The 22,263-nt window shown below is 41.8% G+C and overlaps 1 long non-coding RNA gene across 1 annotated transcript in view; it reads left to right on the forward strand.

The window, feature by feature from the left end:
• LOC132507839 (uncharacterized) overlaps positions 1-21,415 on the forward strand; it is a 94,437-nt gene extending 73,022 nt beyond the window's left edge. The window contains exon 3 of the long non-coding RNA XR_009536329.1: positions 21,324-21,415. This is a non-coding gene — a long non-coding RNA (uncharacterized LOC132507839). The remainder of the gene's footprint in view (positions 1-21,323) is intronic.
• Positions 21,416-22,263: the final 848 nt, after the last annotated feature.

The raw sequence follows: 22,263 nt of genomic DNA on the forward strand, positions 1-22,263 counted from the left end.
ACTAGACTTATTGAGACGTAGAGATACTGAGGTGCCTGACTCTTTGGTTTCTCTTAAACAGTCCTCTAAGCCAGGCTTCCTAACATTTTCCCAACCTCATGGGACACGTAGAGTCCTGGGGTAAACTGACTAAGCTCTCCGCAGCAGGAAGTGAGTGGCCCTGAGGTTCCTGACCTCCAGGCCCCTCCCCGTTGTTCAGGACCCAGAAGGATCAATATCTTGACCTAGTCTATTACCGCCTAGTCAGGATGTTACTTTTTGCCCTTAAGACTCTAAAGAAGGAAAACATTAAGCCAATAACAGTCACTTGTTCTTTAACTTGAGCATCATGATATAGAGTTAGTTAAAGGACATTGGAGAACAGGGTAAGGATACACCTCCTCAGGGACAGAGGCTTCCCATTGGTTCAGGGCAAAAGGCAAGAGTGTTGCTTTTCCTACAGTGGTGGTATTTGGAAGCCAAAGGCAAATACTAGGTCAGGTTCCTCAGCAGATACTCTGGGCAAAGCTAGAGGAACATGTTCCAAAAAGGTTGCAAGGTAGGCTGTGACCCAGGCACCTTGAAGTGAAGCACAGGTGGATGAGGTTCGGTAACTTGGCAGGATGAGATCAAGTACAAGTGGGTGCCGGAAACCAGAATGCAGCAGTCCAGTTATTATCAGCAGCAGAAACTTCTGCCTGAGTCTGGACTTTAGTATGTGTTTAAAAATATGTTGTAGGTGTGAGCTAAATGCATTGGAAAGGTTAGGAATAGAATGGACACATGGCAGATTTTTGTAAAAAGGAATTAAACCCTTTAGACAAGTTATCTTTCTTTATAAACCTCTCCTCTCCTCTCCTCCCCTCCCCTCCCCTCCCCTCCTCTCCCCTCCCTTTCTCCTTACTCCCCTTCCCTTCTCTCTCCTCTTCTCTCCCTCCCCCTGCCAAAGTTAACGCATGCCATGTTTCCATTCCTACAGTGGAGATTCAGGGGTTGCTGGCTAAGACTCACTAGCAAAGCATGTCTAGATTTACAGACATGCAGAGCTAGAAAGAATCTTAGTGATTGCCTACGCCAACCCTCTCAATTTACAGAGGAGAAAACCAAGACCCAGTAAGGGAGGGGACCTGCCCACTTCCCTAACCCGAGAGCAGAGCTAAGCTAGCACTGGGTCTCTAAGATCCCGGATCAGTGCATGCACTGCTTCTGGGTGTGGAGTTCTTTCCGTGTCTGGAAAGTGAAGGAAGGATGTGAACTAGAGCCTGTCCAGTGCGGAAGGAGATATGCTTGGGCTCAAATCCTAGCTACCCTAGCTGTGTTGACCTTGGACAAGTTACTTCACTTCTCTGAGCTCAATTTTCCTATCTGTAATATAAGAGATGAACCTATGGTATTGTTGTGAAGATTAAATTAGTTCACGTAGATGCCAACATTACTATTATAGAATGATAGTAAATAAAAAAAGAGAAATCTCAATTATGAATATAGAGGCAAGAATTCTGAATAAATTATTAGGGAATAGAATCTAGAATATGTCCAAAGAAGAATACACCATGACCAAGCATGGTATATTGTGGGAATGCAAGGGTGGTTCAATATCAGGAAACAACACATAATCCATTACATCAAAAATTAGAGGGGTAAAAAATGATCATATCAGTAGACACTGAAAATGGCATTTTACAAATGAGATTATTGCATTCCTAGTATAGTGCTTGACACATAGTAGGTATCCAAGCAATGGTAGCTATTATTATGAACCATAGAGTCATGATAAATCTGCACCGGCTGGGTTCTATAAAGACCTTGACTTTTATGAAGATAGCAGTTATTTCTTGGAGTATTTCCTGAGCCAGATTTCAAATATAAGCCAATCTACTTACCATGTTGAGGAAATAAACATGCCGATTTTAGTAGGTTCATCTGATCCCCACCCCACCTGCTCTTGAAGCCAAAAGCTATTTTTAATCTCTGCAGGACAATGTTCCTCCATCTATAAAGTGGAAATGATAATATATCTCCATTATAGGCTTGTGCAGATCAAATGAGAGGATCAGTGCACAGCCTGGGCAGATTGCCTCCACGAGGTAATCATTTAAATGTGCCCACGTCCCCTGAGAGTGGCCTTTAGTTTCAGCCTAATTTTTCTAAATAGCAATCTGAATGCCTGGATGGCAGGTCTCTAGTTCGGGTGAAAATGAAAAGGCAGTCAGGCTTCTCTGGTGGGAGTTAGTGGGACCTACACTATCTATAGATGGCATCAGCTCTCATGAGCCTATCAGACAGGTCAAACCCAAGGTGCCAGACATTTATGGACAACTTGCAAGGAATCATCCAAGAAGAGGAAATATGTTGAAAGAGAGTTTCAGGGAAACAGCAAGAAAAGACTTTGGCTTGGACTAATATATAGTAGGAAAGACTTAAGTCATCATTTAAAAGTCGTGTCTCCTCCAGAGTGTATGACCTCCGTACTTTTCAAAGGAATAGTTTGTTTCTTATTCATTAAAAAATTTGGAATAACTTAAAACTTACAGAAAAGTAACAAGAACAATGTAAAGAACGCCCACATTACCTCCTCCTAGGAATCCACCCCAGTTTTGCCAAATGCCTTGAATAACAAAAGAATCCAGTTTAGCATCACAGTCACCCTTGGTGGTCACGTGTCTTCTGTCTCCTTCAAGGTGGAACAGTTCTTCAAGTTCCTCTTGACATTCATGACTTCAACATTTGCTTTTTCCTTTAAATATGACACTTAAAAATTTTAATTTACAGCAGCGATTATTCCAATAGTAATAAAACTTATTAGTAATGGAGGTAGATGCTGGCCAAGTTCAAGGTCCATTGTAAAGTCTTGACAGTGGAAAATGCACTTAGAATATCTGGTGTTTTCTTATGATTCATTGATTCCTCTTGGAGGATGACATTTTTTAAAAACCCACTTTTTAAACACTACAGAACATTTATTTTGTAAAATGTCCTTCAATTTGACTTTGTCTGATGTATCCTGATGATTGGATTCGGGTTATGCCTTTTTGGAAGGAATTTCACAGAAGTGACTCTCTGATCTTCTCGCTGCATCTCATCAAGTGGCACGCGATGCTGCCTTTAACCATTACTGGTGGTGTTAACTTTGATCGCTCCATCAAGGTACTAGCCTTTTCCACTGTAAAGTTATCCTTTCCCCCTTGTAATTAATATAATTAATAAGTATTTTTGTGGGGAGATATTTTGAGACTATGTAAATATCTTCTTCCTCATTCAGTTTCACCTCCCTTACTATTAGCCCACATTTATGGTTCTTGCCTGAATTAATTTTTACTATAACAGTTGCCAAATGGTGAGCTGCTAATTCCATGATTTTTTTCTACAGTTTGTAGTTGGCATTCTGTCGAGAGGAAGAGATTTTTATTTTTCCCATTTATTTATTTATGTGTTTTTATCAAGGTGGGGGTGTGAATTCTTAATGTATTCAGTGGCACCGGCTCCATTATTATCCTCATTTATTTTGATACTCAAATTGTCCTCGATTTGGCCAGTGGGAGCCCCTTCAAGCTTGATCCCGTGTCCTTCTGATGTGTCCGCATCATTCTTTGAGGACTTTGAACATTTTCTAGTACAACAAGATATTCCAGGCTTATCTTATACTTCTCCTGACTCAGCCTTGAAATGAGCCATTTCTCTGAGGAGCCCTGGTTCCATTTAATGAAGAGTGTTATTTTGAGACTAAGATCTGGAGGCTAGGTGTGTTCATTGCTATTTGGCTGTTACTACTTCTGGGCTCTTTCAGTCTCTAATTCAATGGCTCATTTTAGCTTTCTCTTTTTATATTTTTCTATTTTAGCTTTCTCTATTTCTGTATATTTTCTATATTTCCCTTCTGTAATAGTGAGAAGCCTGGTTCCCATTATCCTCAAATATTTACTTATTCGTTTACCTCCTCCCATATCTAACCAATCTCCCAGTCTTGCTGGGCTGCTACCCAGCTGCGCTGCTTTTCTCACTAGGGTCTCAGTCTCACGGGGCCATCTTCCTCAATCAAGCCGGCCAAATGGATTTTGGACTGAATTATTCAGGAAGGAAGGAGGAAAGAAGAGAAGCCAAATAAATACAAATATATATATATATTTTAATAATACCCAGTTTGGTCCTGGATATGGGAAGATGGGCATGTTTATAAATAGCCAGGAGAAGTGTATATTTGTACAGTGTTTCTGTCTTAAATATGATGCTCAATTCCTGTTTATCCAATATAGCCAATAAGACACACACACATGCAAAATCATGCTCTTTGACCTAGAAATTTCACTTCTGAGAAATTATCCTAGATAATTGGACAAATGTAATAAACATCAGTATTTGTTGTGACATTGTATACATTAACAGCAAAACCTGAAAATGTAAATGTCCAATAAATTATGTTTCCTCAGTAGAATGCATCAGACAGAGGTTATGTAGATTTATGCCTTTTGTCATAGAAAATGGCAATAATGTCACATAATATACTGAGTTAAAAGGAGTAAATATCACACATTCCTCTTGAATACACATTTATAACTCCTTTCATGGGGGAGAACCTCAAAGGCTGTTCATCAAACAGTGGGTTTTCTATAGGTTGTGGACTTTTAGATTGTTGTACTATTTTATTTTATTTAAAATTTTTGATTAGTGTAAATTCAACAGTGAACATGAGTTGTGAAAGTAAGAAAAAAAGACCAAAAACAGGGACTTCCCTGGTGGTCCAGTGGGTAAGACTCTGCGCTCCCAATGCAGGGGGCCTGGATTCCATCCCTGGTCAGGAAACTAGATCCCAGATGTGTGCCGCAACTAAGAGTTTGCGTGCTGAAACTAAGAAGCCTGCATGCCGCAGCTAAGACCCAGGGCAGCCAAAATAAATAATAAATAAATAAATATTTAAAAAAAGACCAAAAACAATCGCAAAACTTAAAACTCAATATTTTGTCTGAAAAACTGTCGTGAATCCCATAAACTTGTACCAAATCCATACCACCACCATACTACTACCGCCCCCGCCCCGGGGAATAATTACTAATGATCCTGGGGCTCACCGCACAGGATTAGAGTGAGAATCAAAGAAATAATAGGGCAGACATTGTCGTCTGTGAGGTGCTGTAAAAAAAGTGAAGTGCTATTAAGGTCATTGCTATTGTTATTATTATTATTGGTATTGATTTTCATTCTTTGTTTTCTAAATTCAGAGGAGAAAATGCTAACCTCTCCTTGGCTGTTTGGAATCCAAACAGGAAGTATTTGGAAAGGCATATTTCCTGAAGGAACTTAAACTTTAGTGCAGAAGGTAATTTCCCAACACTTTTACATTCCTCAACAGATAGGACCCGGCTACAGCCCAGGGCGAGGTACAGAGTGAGTCTACTTTTGCCAGCAGTCCAAGACCAGAGAGACCCAGTGGGCTGGGGAGGCAGGGACGGTCTCAGGGCTACAGTAGCCTATTCTGGTAGGCTCTGTATATTGTTAATTGCTTTTCAGATGCTGTGACTGGATTTGTTCACACCTCGGGATGAGTATGAAATGCAAGTTTAGAAACAAATTAGAAAGATAAAAATGATGCTGAGAATAAAATCCACTTCGTTCTTATTTTTAGAGATCCTGCAGAGTTTAACAGGCTCTAAAACTCATTTTATCCAAGGCAATAATAGCCCCAAGACAAGTATATGAAAGGGTGGGTATAGATGTGTGTCATCCTCTCTGGCTCCCATCCTAGCATTAGAGAAGAAAAAATACCAACCTCATGCATATAAGCCCAACCTAAAGGCAGGGGTTTAGTCTCTTTTGCTTCCTGATATCTTCCAAGTGCCCAGAACAGTGCCAGGCACACAGTAGGAGTTTAATAAATACTCACTGGATAAATGAATAAACCCTCATTTTCACTTTTAATATGCAAAGTAGTTAGATTTCTTTCTCAGACAGGCTGTGCCCTGAGCATAGTACAAGAGTGGATACTAGTAATTAAGAGTGTGCTTGACTTGACATTCAAACTTAAAAGCCAGACTTTGCCACTGCTTGTCCAAGAGACCACCTGAGATCACAGAGTAAAGCCTCGGAAAAACATTTGGCATTTGGCCTGTCTTTCAGGAATCAGATTTTCAAATTCCGTAATTTCCTGACAGTTCTTTCCCTGTAGAAAGACTAATTGACTTCCAAGCAGTGGTTCTAAAAATTTTCCACCAAAATACCCTAAGGGCTGAGGCCAGTTCCAGGCCACATTATGTTGCAAATTTTCTATCCGTTTTTATCTTTAGAAAAATCAAGTGAATTGTTTTCTACTCTATATTGTATTGATGTTTGTTTAAATATGAAGATAAGGAGGCTTCCTCCTCAAATAGTCATCTAAAATTAACCCTTGAATGGCTGTTTACTGCCTTCAGAATATAATCCAAATTCCACTGGGGACCTTCAAAAGTGGGCCTCGGCCTACCTTCTGGGGTCACCCCTTCTCTCCTCCTTCCACCATGTGCATTCTCTTCTCCAGCCGTGGGTGCCGGCTTTAGTTCCCCAAACTGCCCTCCCCTACGCCCACGATCTCAGTCTCTTGACATTCGGCCTTCATTTTGCTGTTCCCTCTGCCTGACACACTGATCCTCTCTCTTGACCAGCTCTGACTCATGTCACGACTTTCCCACTTGACGCTTCCCTGTACAAAAGAAAAGATGCCCCCGCCAGGTGCTCCCAAAGTCTTCTCTTTCATGCAAAATGCACTACATTTTATTGTTGTTGATTATGGAGTCACATCTCTTCTTCATAGGCTGAGTTCCGTGCAGTTGGGTTCTTGTTGAGTTTTCTCCCCATGAGTTCTCACTGCCTAGTTCAGTGCTGGGTGCAGTAGGTCGTCTCGTTCCTTATTTATTCTGTGCTTCTAAATCCTCCCCTTCCATCCACATAAGGCCTGTACAACTGAAAATTCTAGAGTACTTTGTCACAGAAATGGATTTACTCCCTATTTGTTTGGGGTGAAAACCATATTTGGGCTGAGATTCGCCATCAGGAATAACTTCAGTAGAAGAGGATTTACCTGCTTTATTTCGAGATTAATACTATTTCTGGAGTTTAGGGTAGGTTACCTCCCCAAAAGCTTAATGGTAGACATTGAAGTTGCCAAAATAGATAAATAGATAAGTGACTGAGAACAATCACTGAGAACCATTATCAGAGTGACCAGTGTGCCATCTCCATGAGCCTAGACTTCCATCCTCCTGATACCCTCCAATTGCTCTGATCAGCTGCTGGGTATGCAAACCCTTCGTTTGCAGCTCTATGCCATGACTTGTAGCAAATTGTTCTTCAGTGATCCCAGTAGGATGATTTTTTTAAATGGATGATATTTTTAAAATTCTATACAGACTAGTTATATCATTTGGATTCTTCTTGAATGTGAACTCCCAGATAAACAATCTTCTGTTGCGTTAGAAGTCATATCAGTTTGGGTCTGTTTACAACTCAGATGAGGGTGATCATTTCTTATTTATTTATTAAAAAAATTTTTTTCTTATTAGTCATCCATTTTATACACATCCGTGTATACATGTCAATCCCAATCACCCAATTCATCCCACCACCCCACCACCCCTGGCTGCTTTCCCCTCTTGGTGTCCATATGTTTGTTCTCTACACTTGTGTCTCAACTTCTGCTCTGCAAAGTGGTTCATCTGTACCAATTTCTATGCTCCACATATATGCGTTAATATAAGATATTTGTTTTTCTCTTTCTGACTTACTTCACTCTGTATGACAGTCTGTAGATCCATCCATGTCACTACAAATGACCCAGTTTCATTCCTTTTCATGGCTGAGTAATATTCCACTGCATATATGTACCACTTCTTCTTTATCCATTCATTTGTCAATGGGCATTTTGGTTGCTTCCATGACCTGGCTATTGTAAATAGTGCTGCAATGAACATTGGGGTGCATGTGTCTTTTTGAATGATGGTTTTCTCTGAGTATATGCCCAGTAGTGGGATTGCTGGGTCATATGGTAATTCTATTTTTAGTTCTTTAAGGAACCTCCATACTGTTCTCCATAGTGGCTGTATCAGTTTACATTCCCACCAACAGTGCAAGAGGATTCCCTTTTCTCCACACCCTCTCCAGCATTTGTTGTTTGTAGATTTTCTGATGATGCCCATTCTAACCAGTGTGAGGTGATGCCTCATTGTAGTTTTGATTTGCATTTCTCTAATAATTAGTGATGTTGAGCAGCTTTTCATGTGCTTGTTGGCAATCTGTATGTTTTCTTTGGAGAAATGTCTATTTAGGTCTTCTGCCCATTTTTGGATTGGGTTGTTTGTTTTTTTAATATTCAGCTGCATGAGCTGTTTATATATTTTGGAGATTAATCCTTTGTCCGATGATTCATTTGCACGTATTTTCTCCCATTCTGAGGGTTGTCTTTTCGTCTTGTTTATGGTTTCCTTTGCTTTGCAAAAGCTTTTAAGTTTCATTAGGTCCCATTTGTTTATTTTTGTTTTTATTTCCATTACTCTAGGAGGTGGATCAAAAAAGATCTTGCTGTGATTTATGTCAAAGAGGGTTCTTCCTATGTTTTCCTCTAAGAGTTTTATAGTGTCCGGTCTTACATTTAGGTCTCTAATCCATTTGGAGTTTATTTTTGTGTATGGTGTTAGGGAGTGTTCTAATTTCATTCGTTTACATGTAGCTGTCCAGTTTTCCCAGCACCACTTATTGAAGAGACTGTCTTTTCTCCATTGTATATCCTTGCCTCCTTTGTCATAGATTAGTTGACCATAGGTGCGTGGGTTTATCTCTGGGCTTTCTATCCTGTTCCATTGATCTATATTTCTGTTTTTGTGCCAGTACCATATTGTCCTGATTACTGTAGCTTTGTAGTACAGTCTGAAGTCAGGGAGTCTGATTCCTCCAGCTCCGTTTTTTTCCCTCTAGACTTCATTGGCTATTCGGAGTCTTTTGTGTCTCCGTACAAATTTTAGATTTTTTTGTTCTAGTTCTGTAAAAAATGCCATTGGTAATTTGATAGGGGTTGCATTGAATCTGTAGATTGCTTTGGGTAGTATAGTCATTTTCACAATATTGATTCTTCCAATCCAAGAACATGGTATATCTCTCCATCTGTTGGTATCATCTTTAATTTCTTTCATCAGCGTCTTATAGTTTTCTGCATATAGGTCTTTTGTCTCCCTAGGTAGGTTATCCCTAGGTATTTTATTCTTTTTGTTGCAATGGTAAATGGGAGTGTTTCCTTAATTTCTCTTTCAGATTTTTCGTATTAGTGTATGGGAATGCAAGAGATTTCTGTGCATTAATTTTGTATCCTGCAACTTTACCAAATTCATTGATTAGCTCTAGTGGTTTTCTAGTGGCATCTTTAGGATTCTTTATGTATAGTATCATGTCATCTGAAAACAGTGACAGTTTTGCTTCTTCTTTTCCAATTTGTATTCCTTTTATTTCTTTTTCTTCTCTGATTGCCGTGGCTAGGACTTCCAAAGCTATGTTGAATAATAGTGGTGAAAGTGGACATCATCCTTGTCTTGTTCCTGATCTTAAAGGAAACGCTTTCAGTTTTTCACCATTGAGAATGATGTTTGCTGTGGGTTTGCTGTATATGTCCTTTATTATGTTGAAGTAGGTACCCTCTGTGCCCACTTTCTGGAGAGTTTTTATCATAAATGGGTGTTGAATTTTGTCAAAAGCTTTTTCTGCATCTATTGAGATGATCATATGGTTTTTCTTCTTCAATTTGTTAATATGGTGTATCACATTCATTGATTTGCATATATTAAAGAATCCTTGCATCCCGGGGATAAATCCCACTTGATCATGGTGTATGATCCTTTTAATGTGTTGTTAGATTCTGTATGCTAGTATTTTGTTGAGGATTTTTGCATCTATATTCATCAGTGATATTGGTCTGTAATTTTCTTTTTTTGTAGTATCTTTGTCTGGTTTTGGTATCAGGTTGATGGTGACCTCATGGAATGAGTTTGGGAGTTTTCCTTCCTCTGCAATGTTTTGGAAGAGTTTGAGAAGGATGGGTGTTAGCGCTTCTCTAAATGTTTGATAGAATTCACCTGTGAAGCCATCTGGGCCTGGACTTTTGTTGGTTGGAAGATTTTTAATCACAGTTTCAATTTCATGACTTGTGATTGGTCTGTTCATATTTTCTGTTTCTTCCTGGTTCAGTCTTGGAAGGTTATACCTTTCTAAGAATTTGTCCATTCCTTCCAGGTTGTCCGTTTTATTGGCATAGAGTTGCTTGTAGTAGTCTCTTAGGATGCTTTGTATTTCTGTGGTGTCTGTTGTAACGTCTCCTTTTTCATTTCTAATTTTATTGATTTGAGTCCTCTCCCTCTTTTTCTTGATGAGTCTGGCTAATGGTTTATCAATTTTGTTTATCTTCTCAAAGAGCCAGCTTTTAGTTTTATTGACCTTTGCTATTGTCTTCTTTGTTTCTATTTCATTTATTTCTGCTCTGATATTTATGATTTCTTTCCTTCTGCTAACTTTGGCTTTTGTTTGTTCTTCTTTCTCTAGTTCCTTTAGGTGTAACGTTAGATTGTTTATTTGAGATTTTTCTTGTTTCTTGAGGTAGGCTTGTATAGCTATAAACTTCCCTCTTAGAACTGCTTTTGCTGTGTCCCATAGGTTTTGGATCATCATGTTTTCATTGTCATTTGTCTCTAGGTATTTTTTGATTTCCTCTTTGACTTCTTCAGTGGTCTCTTGGTTATTTAGTAACGTATTGTTTAGCCTCCATGTGTTTGTGTTCTTTACATTTTTTCCCCTGTAATTGATTTCTAATCTCATAGCGTTGTGGTCAGAAAAGATGCTTGATATGATTTCAATTTTCTTAAATTTACTGAGGCTTGGTTTGTGACCCACGATGTGATCTATCCTGGAGAATGTTCCGAGCGCACTTGAGAAGAAAGTGTAATCTGCTGCTTTGGGATGGAATGTCCTATAAATATCAATTAAATCTATCTGGTCTGTTGTGTCATTTAAAGCTTGTGTTTCCGTATTAATTTTCTGTTTGGATGATGTGTCCATTGGTGTAAGTGAGGTGTTAAAGTCCCCCACTATTACTGTGTTACTGTCGATTTTCTCTTTTAGAGCTGTTAGCAGTTGCCTTATGTATTGAGGTGCTCCTATGTTGGTTGCATATATATTTATAATTATTATATCTTCTTCTTGGATTGATCCCTTGAACTTTACATAGTATCTTTTCTTGTCTCTTGTAACATTCTTTATTTTAAGGTCCATATTATCTGATATGAGTATTGCTACTCCAGCTTTCTTTTGATTTCCATTTGCATGGAATATCTTTTTCCATCCCCTCACTTTCATTCTGTATGTGTCCCTAGGTCTGAAGTGCGGTCTTTTGTAGACAGCATATATATGGGTCTTGTTTTTGTATCCATTCAGCAAGCCTGTGTCTTTTGGTTGGAGCATTTAATCCATTCACGTTTAAGGTAATTATTGATATGTATGTTCCTATGACCATTTTCTTAATTGTTTGGGGTTTGTTTTTGTTGGTCCTTTTCTTCTCTTGTGTTTCCCACTTAGAGTAGTTCCTTTAGTATTTATTTTAGAGCCAGTTTGGTGGTGCTGAATTCTCTTAGCTTTTGCTTATCTGTAAAGCTTTTGATTTCTCCAGCGAATCTGAATGAGATCCTTGCTGGGTAGAGTAATCTTGGTTGTAGGTTCTTCCCCTGTCATCACTCTAAGTATATCATGCCACTCCCTTCTGGCTTGTATAGTTTCTGCTGAGAAATCAGCTGTTAACCTTATGGGAGTTCCCTTGTATGTTATTTGTCATTTTTCCCTTGCTGCTTTCAATAATTTTTCTTTGTCTTTAATTTTTGCCAATTTGATTACTTTGTGTCTCGGCATGTTTCTCCTTGGGTTTATCCTGTATGGGACTCTCTGCGCTTCCTGGACTTGGGTGGCTATTTCCTTTCCCATGTTAGGGAAGTTTTCAACTATAATCTCTTCAAATATTTTCTCGGGTCCTTTCTCTCTCTCTTCTCCTTCTGGGACCCCTATAATGCAAATATCATTGTGTTTAATGTTGTCCCAGAGGTCTCTTAGGCTGTCTTCATTTCTTTTCATTCTTTTTTCTTTATTCTGTTCCGCAGCAGTGAATTCCACCATTCTGTCTTCCAGGTCACTTATCCGTTCTTCTGCCTCAGTTATTCTGCTATTGATTCCTTCTAGTGTAGTTTTCATTTCAGTTATTGTATTGTTCATCTCTGTTTGTTTGTTCTGTAATTCTTCTAGGTCTTTGTTAAACATTTCTTGCATCTTCTCGATCTTTGCCTCCATTCTTTTTCCGAGGTCCTGGATCATCTTCACTATCATTATTCTGAATTCTTTTTCTGGAAGATTGCCTATCTCCATTTCATTTAGTTGTTTTTCTGGGGTTTTATCTTGTTCCTTCATCTGGTATATAGACCTCTGCCTTTTCATCTTGTCTATCTTTCTGTGAATGTGGTTTTTGTTCCACAGGCTGCAAGATTGTAGTTCTTCTTCTATACTAAAAGTTCTTGAAAGGCCAAATGGTTCCCAAAGAATTGCATGCCACGACAAAACTCAAGAATACCTGCTAGTGTTGGAGGGTCTCCTGCAGAGGCAGGGGTTGGCTGTGGCTCATCGTGAGGACAAGGACACTGGCAGCAGAAGTTCTGGGAAGTACTCCTTGGCGTGAGCCCTCCCAGAGTCTGCCATTAGACCCACCAAAGAGCCAGGTGAGGGTGATCATTTCTTAGTCTAAGCTAAGAATGCTCCATGCTTTTGTCATGACTGTAATTCTGAAACAGTATTGACTGAGGTTAGGAATGCAATACCTAGACTTTCAACCAGGTATTGATTACCTCCTAACAGGTATTAATGACTGCAATAAACGCTGGAGAGCTCAGCGGAAACAAATAGATAAATATACTGGTAGCAGACGGTACCTGTGACACACTGAAGCCTGGGGTAATGTTGGTTCCATCAGCCAGCTCCTGTGGCCTTTTGTCAGCAATGTGGCTTCAGGCTGCTGGAGCCTGCTTGACCTGTGCCCTGCCAAGACCAGAAGTGCCCGGGAATATATATTGTCCAGGGGGCAGCTTTGACCAGTGTGCTGAAGAATGCAGGAGGGTAAATAATCCAGCTCCCTTGTGCTCTGATTGGGACGACTCAGGTGTGACCTACGCTGTCTCCAAAGCTCCCCTTTGGGATTGACCCCTAGTTCCTCTCGTTGCTTGATGTTGAGTCCTTGCTTAGCTGCCTTTTCTTCCCTTTCCACATGTCTAAGACCCTATTGTTTATTTCCCGGAAATACTTCTTAATAAACCACTTTCAAATGAATCTTTGCATCGGGGTCTGCTTCGGGGGAATCCAACCTCTGACCACATTGCAGTAGAAATGGAAATATGGTCCTAAAAATTGGCTGCTAGTTCCCTATCATGGACATTGATCCACGTGGGCCTTCAGTAGGAACTTGTGAGATGTGTACAGCTGAGTCAACAGATCTTTAGATGCCAAAGCTGCCGCTACCTGAATGCTCTTTCCTGTCCTGATCTTCAACTATCACCCCCTCAGATTCATCTTCCCTGACCACTGGCTCTAAAATAGACCCTTGTTGCTCCATTATCTCCATTTTGGCACCTTGTCGATTTCCTTTGGGGCACTTGCCACTGTCTGTAATTATCACGTGTGTTTGTTTCTTCTTTGATTTTGCCCATCCTCACCCCTAGACTCTAAGCCCCATCAGGTCAGGGATCCACGTCTGTCTTGTTTCCTGCTGTGTTCTCTGTGCTAGCCCAGTGCTCCGTGACAATTTCTTGAATGAATGGAAACCACGTGTGACTGCCCCCTCGATCCCCCACAGTGTGTCCACCAAGGCTGACCTTTGCTGAGGTTGCAAGCGTGGTTTTATATGTTCAGAACCTCCAAGAAATTAGTAGAGGTCTGCTACAGTTTGGAATACCCACCTGGCCCCAGGAAGGAAAACAGGCGAAGCACATGTATTTCTAGGGATTGTTTAGCCTGGGACACACCAGGCAGTAAACACATTGTGCCTGACAAGTCTTCATGAAGGCTGTGCAAGTTTTGAAGTCGAAGTGTTGCTGGCGTTGATTTGGTTCTTGGAAAACTAAGTCCTCTTTTCTGCTGAGTTCCTCTGATGACTGTGCCTGGTGTCTCTGAATCAGATTCTCCCAAGGCAGCAGTTATGCCAGGAGGGGGAATTTTTGGTGGGCTGTACATTAACCCTTTGGGGCAATTAGGACCTCTCCAAAGTAGTGAAGATGAGATGAATTATGAAGTCTTCCATCCACTTAGATAGAAGGACCAGAGCAGAGCTTCTCAAAGTGGGTCCCACAGAACACAGCTACTACAGTATATTAAAAGGCTTGCACAGAAACAAAAGCATATGTGGGTGGAAAAATATATGTGGAAAGAGACTTTAATATGTTCATGAATTTTGTTTGTGGCTGTGGAACTTATGTGACCATAGAATATTTTCTTCAGGAATTATCACCTAGGCAATACTGCACTAGAGGTTGTCTGGAGTTGCTGCTTCACACTTGGTCTTCCTGACTGAGTGTCCCCAAGCTTCTGACCTGCAGGAAATCCTCATCTAATTCCACATGGATTATCTCCAGAGCCTCTTCCACCACTCTGTTTTGCGTCTTACGCTCTTTCCCAAATCAGAGTATCTACCCGTCTCTAAACATTCTGCCAACTTTCTCAATGGTTCTGGTTTGCAAACTGTTGCAAAACTTCACGGCTTAAGACAGCAACCATCATTTATTTAGCTCATGCACCGCCATTTGGGCAGGGCTCAGCAGGGAAGGCTCATCCTTGGGCCATGAAGCCTCTACTGGGAGGTTCCGCTGGAGGATCTGCTTACAGGATCGGTTTGCTCCCATGGTTGGCAGTTGGTGCTGGCTGGTGGCTGAGACCTCAGCTGGGGCTGGCAGTAGGAATACCCATAAATGGCTTCTCCCTGTGGTTGCTCGGTTTCTTCATAGCATGCCTGGCGGGTTCCAAGACTGAGTGTTCAAAGACACAGGACGTAAAAGCCTGGGCTTCTTAAGTCCTAGGCTGGGAAACAGCTCAGTTTCATGTCCACATATTCTACTGATCCAGCTGTCACGGAACGCCGATTCTGGGGCAGCTGGAAGGTGTGGCAGAGAATTTGGAGGCTATGTCTTTAGATGGTTATAGCAGCTCTGTGAGTTTGCTGTTCTAATTCTGCCTCTAATGTGCTTTCTCTCCCACCCCTGCTACTCTCCCATCCCGGATTAGGAAACTACTGATTCTGCAAGGCCCAGCTCCAAAGCCACTTCCTCTGTAAAAGTGTTCTTGTGTCTGCTTCCTTAGCATGGGGGTTTTATTGCTAGTCTCATGTTTAACACATATTAATGTTGGTTGTCTTAGAGGGCAATAAGACATCCTATTCATCCTTTATTCCAGTTCCTGGCATAGGGCCTGTGCGGAATTGATTGATTAATTTTCTTGACGAACTGTTATAACAGTTACAATTTCATAAATAAGTTACTGTTTAATAGGCTCTAATATATGCACCTTACAAATATTATCTTATTGAATCCTCATAAGTAGGAAGCCATTATTATTTCTGTTATGCAAATGAAGAAACTAAGATCGTAGTAAAATTTCCAATACCCCACAGCCTGTAAATGGCAGAACCAGCATTCAAATCCAAGTTCAAAGCCTATGTTCATAACCAACAGGTTCTTATTTGAATAGTGAATTCGTTAAAGTAGCCAGTTATATCCACCCAACATTGAAATAACCGAACAATGCTCTCAAATAGTTGATCTGCAAACTCCACTACAGTGTTTTAGGATAATTTAATTTCATTCCTACAAACCATTATCTATTGTACTAAAGGATCCAATTTTTTTTTTTTTTTTTTTTGCGGTACACGGGCCTCTCACTGCTGTGGCCTCTCCCGTTGCGGAGCACAGGCTCCGGACGCGCAGGCTCAGCGGCCATGGCTCATGGGCCCAGCCGCTCCACGGCATGTGGGGTCTTCCCAGACCGGGGCACAAACCCGTGTCCCCTGCATCGGCAGGCGAACTCTCAACTACTGCGCCACCAGGGAAGCCCAGGATCCAAATATTTAAAGAACTATTATGTGGAAAGGAGATTGACTTGTTTTTGTAGCTCAATATGGCAAGATTAGAAATAATAAAAGGAAGATATGAGGAAGAAGCAGATTCTTGTTCAACATAAGGAAAAACTTTTAACGGATTAAGATTGACCATAGAAGGAATGGGTTGACATGTAGGTGCTGAGTTCCCCGTCACTGCAGGAATCCAAGAAGATTGTGTGTGATCATTGTGTTGTTTCAGAGATGTGGACTAGATAGCTATAATGAATATGCTGTTTTTGTTCTCCATATCCCTTCACCCTTCTCCTGGGAATTATATCAGAATTTTCCTGTGGGAAATTCTGGCTCCCTCACTCTCAGCTAATGTGTTTTAGGTGAGGTTTAGTGGAGTTGAATCTATCCAATCAATGTTTTGCATGTTTCTTGCCACATTGATTACTTCAGTGATGAATAATGATGAAGTCATAGCCACTTATTCATTCAATCATTTATTCAACAATGTGTAGGTTAAAATTTTCTTTCAAATCATGAAGGATTCCCCCACCCTTCCCCCAGTAAGTATTTATAGAGCAAAAAAGAAAAAAAAATCATGAAGGATTCACTTTTATAGGAATTGTCCTCCAATGTAAACAACTAGAAAATAAGACAAAACATATAAAACAACTGTTTTCAGACATTCTATTTAGGCAGTACAGGAGTGTGATCTCTGAGAGACAGAAAACAAAAGAGGTGAGCCCAATGATTGGTCCAGATAACGGGCCGGAGTCAGTTTCCAGGACACAGTCTGGGAAAAGAGAACCCAGAGAGAGGATGGTAGTCTTGCTGAGTTGAGAAGCCTGAGGTTGGAGTTTGAGAATGCTAAGTCAGCTAGAATTTGTGCAACAGGTTTCTGGAGAGGAGGAGCCTATGCAAAAAAGGAGTTCCCGAAGTCTGCCTAGGAGTTCCCTTGTCTTTGGCTGAAAACCAATCTGTGCATGTATAAGATGAAAACCCACACTGTTTAGCTTGTCTTGCAGATTTGTTTCTGATACTGACTGTATCCTTTAAGGTTTATCAGTTTTAAAATGCATCAGCCAGGAATTTATTTCAGCTTCTCCCTGTTTCAACACTTCTTTGCCGTAGCTTTAGAGTGATTAATCCCAATAAGGACAGCAGTGGCTCACTAACTTTGCAGTTGGTATATTGTTCAAAGTTCAATATTGCTAATATTAATTATTATTATATTAAAATAATATTAATTTTATATGAAATAATGTTAAACAACGTAACACGGGGAGTGCCAACAACAACCACAAAGTAACAAGAAAACAACAATGAAAGACATGAAAACATTTTCTTCTAAAGTGTTGCCCAGTGATGTGACAAGGATTGCAACTTGTAGGTTTGTTGGAAGACATTTCTGGAAGGGTCTCTCACGTTTCTGTATATCTTGCAAGCAGAGGCACTGACTGCTTTTATTCTGGACTATCTTCCCAAGGATGTTTCTAAAGCAAACAGACTTGGAAGATAGAACATCTCCTGAAACAAAGGACAAGTGTGTTTTCGGCCTTGGATGATTGAGATAACGCCTTTATCTGCAGCAAAGAGCAGGTGTCCTCACCTGGACCATGAGCTCCAGATTCTGTCTTCTGCATTTTGGTGTCCTCAGTGCCCATCTCAGGGCCCTGAACAAGATAAGCCCTCTGGGGACTTCCCTGGTGGTCTAGTGGTTAAGACTCCATGCTTGCACCGCAGCGGGCATGGGGGTCAATCCCTGGTCACGGAACTAAGATTTTTTGGTGCAGCCAAAAAAAAAAAAAAAAAAAAGTAGCAAGATAGGCCCTCAGTATATTTGCTCATAAATAAACAAATCAGGCCAGGGAATTGTCTAGCTGTCTGTTCTCACTGAAAAAGGAAGGAGTAAAGGCCAGGTGCTTTTCTCGGTACTGTACATATGTTAATTCTCTTAATCCTCATGATACCTTTATGAGGTAGACACAGTTACTGTCTTTTATTATCAAGATGAGCAGTAGAGTGTGGGTTATGTACATGGAGTCTGGAGCCAGACGGCCTGGGTTTGGATCCTTGCTCTGTTACTTCAAGCTGTGTGACCTAGGGCAAGTGGCTTAACCTCTCCGTGCTTCAGTCTTCCTATCTGAAAAATGGGCATAATGAGAATAAGATTGGATTGCTGTGAGAGTTCAGTGAGTTAAAATAATGCAAATGGCTGGCACATAGAATTGCACAAGTGTGAGCAGACAGAAGCACCCTCGTGTATGCTTTACAGGTTAGACAGCTGAGGCCCAGGAGAGGTGAATCCACTTACCCAAATACCCCAAGGCAAAAAGTGGTAGAACCAGGATTTGGACACCAACAGACTGATTCTAGAGGCTACTCTCATGACCACTACTCTACCTTCTCTGTTCTGAACTGTACATTTAATAGATTAGCTGGCTGTCAGCTAGCTAAGAAGAGATCAGCTTCAAGCTGGGTCTCCTCCCACCTTTACCTGGCTCGTGCCCCAGCTTGGGCCCTACCTGGAGCCCAGCCCACTCGTCCCTGCCTGTGGGGCTGGTGACAGAAGGTGCGGCCTGACCCAGACTCTGGGAGGTGTAGCGAGTGAAGCAACCTCACAGGTGTTCCTGGAGCCCCACCTATACCAGCTACCCAAGAAGAATACCTGTAAGGGCAGGAGGTTTCCCTGGCCTGAATACTCCCCAGATCTCCTCCTGCTTGTCCAAACATCCTGGGCACTGCCTGGGAGCCCCAGCCAGGGAGCATGTGGGAGCATGTCCCACTGCTCCAACTGGGAGAACCTACTTTGGTGTAACGATTTCAGCCCCTAGATATAGGCCCCCAAGAACAGGGCCTGGCACATGATGGGTTCTCAGTTTGCATGGGGGAAGAAACCTCAGGTTTTGGAGTCATGGAGTGTTAGAATGGATGAAATTTAGAGGGACTTGCAACTCCTTTTTTAAGCTTTCTGAGCTTCCTATATTCCAGGATTATCTCTCTGTTCAATGGGCCAGTAGAATTAAGCCAGGAAAAACAGAAGTTCTTCCTCCCTTCCTCTTCTTTTTTTTTTTTTTCTTTCTTCCTCCCAGCCAGGAAGCCACACATCTAATGTGCTGGTAAATCTTTACCAACTGTATCTTCAGAAGAAAAGAAACCAGATTCATAGTGATTGCCAATTCCTGCGGTGTAAATATTCCCACCACGGCCGATTTCAAGCTCCCCATATGATGTCACTGAACGCAGAGTTGGGAAAAGATGACGCAGTCAGCTCTGAGCCAGTTCGAACTGGCTCAAGCCATCACTGCAAATGTAGGGCTGTGGGTCCAGGCTTTGAAGACACACAAATCTGATACAGGTTCCGAATCTAGTATTTGCTAGCTGTCTGACCTTGGGCAAATCGCTTAATCTTCGTGTATCACAGTGTCCTTATCTGTAAGATGAGAATAATAAAATTATGCATGTTGTGGAGCTGATTTGAAGAGCAGTTGGGCAAATGAATGCAAAGGACATAGCTCAAAGGCTTGTCTGGCATATCTAAGCAATCCATGCAAGGTAGCTAATGTTAGTTAATAGTACAATATATTAGAATCACAATATGATAATTTCCCCCCCTCCTTGCTAAATATTGCAACAGACTAGCAGTAAAAATCAAAGGTCCCCAGCCTGGTGAGATGTCTGGGTGGTTCCTTGTGACACAGTCACAAGTTGGGAGCAAAGGTACATGCTGACGCAGCAAATGGGGAGGCCCAGCCTTTGGGGAGCCGAGTGGCTGGAAAGAAACCATTATGGCCAAGATGAAATGACCTGTTCTTCTTTACTCAGAATAGATTTTTGGCTACCAGGCATCCTTCTATGATCCCTTAACAACCTTCAGGAAAGAAGATAATCGAGGCCATAAAGCAGACGGCATTCTGTTGTATGTTGTGGCTTATAAATGAAAGGACGACTTTCCATCCTTGCCAGGCAAGAAGGAAAGAGAGTGATGTTTCCACAACAGGGATGGGGGTAGGTCATAGAGTGCCTTTCACACCTAATGACCTGCATGTCTTTGTAACCACACAGCCTTGTCCAATATCTGGCATATAGTTGGAACTAGAGGAATATTTGCAAAGTCAACAGAAAATGTATTGAGTACTTAGCTGGTGCCAGGCATTGTGCTCAGCATGGGGACCCAGAGATAAACACACACCTGACCCCTCAGAACTCACTGTCTAGGGGCAAAGAAAGACGTGTAAATATAAACAACTGTCACTTCGTAACTGTAGTATGAACATAAGTCCCGGGATCACAGCTGAGGTAGAGATGAAATCTCCCCGGGGATATCATAGCCAGATTTACACAGGAGGTGCCAAGTGAACTTGGTCTTGAACTGTGAAGGACTTTACCAGTTCAAGAAAACAGGAGCAGCCGTCCAGGTAGGAGCAACAGCGTTCGTGCAGCAGGTACTGGTTCAGGGTTAATTGGTGAGTTGTTGTCAATTTCAGACCCCAGCTCTCCAGCACGCACTGAATCAGTCCACCTGTACCTAGAGGGGAAGCCAGGTTGGTGATGTACTAATTGGGTGGTGGAGGGTGACTGCCCAGTGCAGACATTAAAGGGTGTGTTGTCTGTAAGTAAAAGAATTAAACTGACTAAAAGTTGTTCTGCTTTCTGGTAGCAGTTTAACAATGTCAATCTAAATGATGTCAGTGATAAAATACTTCCTCTCCCCCAGCTCTCTCAACACCCCTTCCCTGCAGGGCCAGACAGTTCTCCCTCCTTTACCTTGAAATGCCAGTTAACCAGGTTCTTACATTTAGGGGCAGAGCCAAGGAGGGGAGAACATGGGCCAATTAGTGGGGAAGGAAATACTTTAAAAAGGCATCACCCTTGGGACTTCCCTGGCGGTCCAGTGGTTAAGACTCCGTGCTTCTTTGCAGGGGGCGCAGGTTCGATCCCTGGTGGGGGAACTGGGATCCCGCATGCCGGGCGGCCAAAAAAAGGCGTCACCCTTGAAGTACCTTCCCTCAGTGTCTTACAGTCTCATCACTCATATCTCAAAAATACCTCCTGGAATGCTTTGGTTTTCATTGTAGTCTTAATAACCACCATCACATTAGTCAGGACAGGCTAAGTTATGCTGCAGAAACAAACAACTTCCAGACCTTAGTCGTTTGTAATAACAAAGGTTTATTTGTTTTCTTGCTCATGCTGCATATCCACGGTTGGTTCCTAGGGGTGCTGCTCCCTGCCTGTCCACTTGGGATTCAGGAGGCTGGAGGCTCTGATGCAATGTGATCTGCCATGATCACCACCGCAGGGGAAGGTGCACTGCAGTGCCCAGCACTGACCACAAGCACTTCACCCAGAATGGACATGTGCCACCCTGCTCACATTCCAGTGGCCAAAGAAAGTCATGCGTCTGCACCTAAGTTGAAGAGGGAGGAAGTGTGCAGGCTTAGCATGTGCTCAGAGGGAAAATACCAGAATAGTCGTGAAGGTTTATAATGACTCTCACAGCCATAGAAATATACGAAGTTAAAATAGTTGAAAAGGGCTTCCCTGGTGGTGCAGTGGTTAAGCATCTGCCTGCCAATGCAGGGGACATGGGTTCGAGCCCTGGTCCAGGAAGATCCCACATGCCGTGGAGCAACTAAGCCCGTGCGCCACAACTACTGAGCCTGCGTGCCTTGAGCCCATGCTCCGCAACAAGAGAAGCCACCGCCATGAGAAGCCCGTGCACTGCAACGAAGAGTAGCCCCTGCTTGCCGCAACTAGAGAAAGCCTGTGTGCAGCAATGAAGACCCAAGGCAGCCAAAAATAAGAATAAACAAAATAAATTAAAAAGTAAAATAAAATAGTTGAAAAGGTGCCATTTCTGGGGAATGTACCTAGGAGGTAGGGGGAGAGCAGCAAATAATCCCACACTTCCCCAGTCTCTGGCCAGGTTTCTACTTATCCCCTAAGACATCTGCTCTCCCTGCCCCACCACCCTAACCAGACATTAGCCACCAACTCTGGAACTGGAAAAAAAAAGGGAAAACCTAGCATTTTGCTCTCAAAGCCACAGGTATAAATGGCAGAAAAAGACTTGGACACTTAAGCTGTTGCAGGAGCCTAGCGTAGTAAGGACACAGGCTAAGCTGATATGAAAACAAGGACCCCAGAATACAGTG

The sequence above is a fragment of the Lagenorhynchus albirostris genome, chromosome 17, assembly GCF_949774975.1.
Source record: "Lagenorhynchus albirostris chromosome 17, mLagAlb1.1, whole genome shotgun sequence".
NCBI lineage: Eukaryota > Metazoa > Chordata > Mammalia > Artiodactyla > Delphinidae > Lagenorhynchus > Lagenorhynchus albirostris.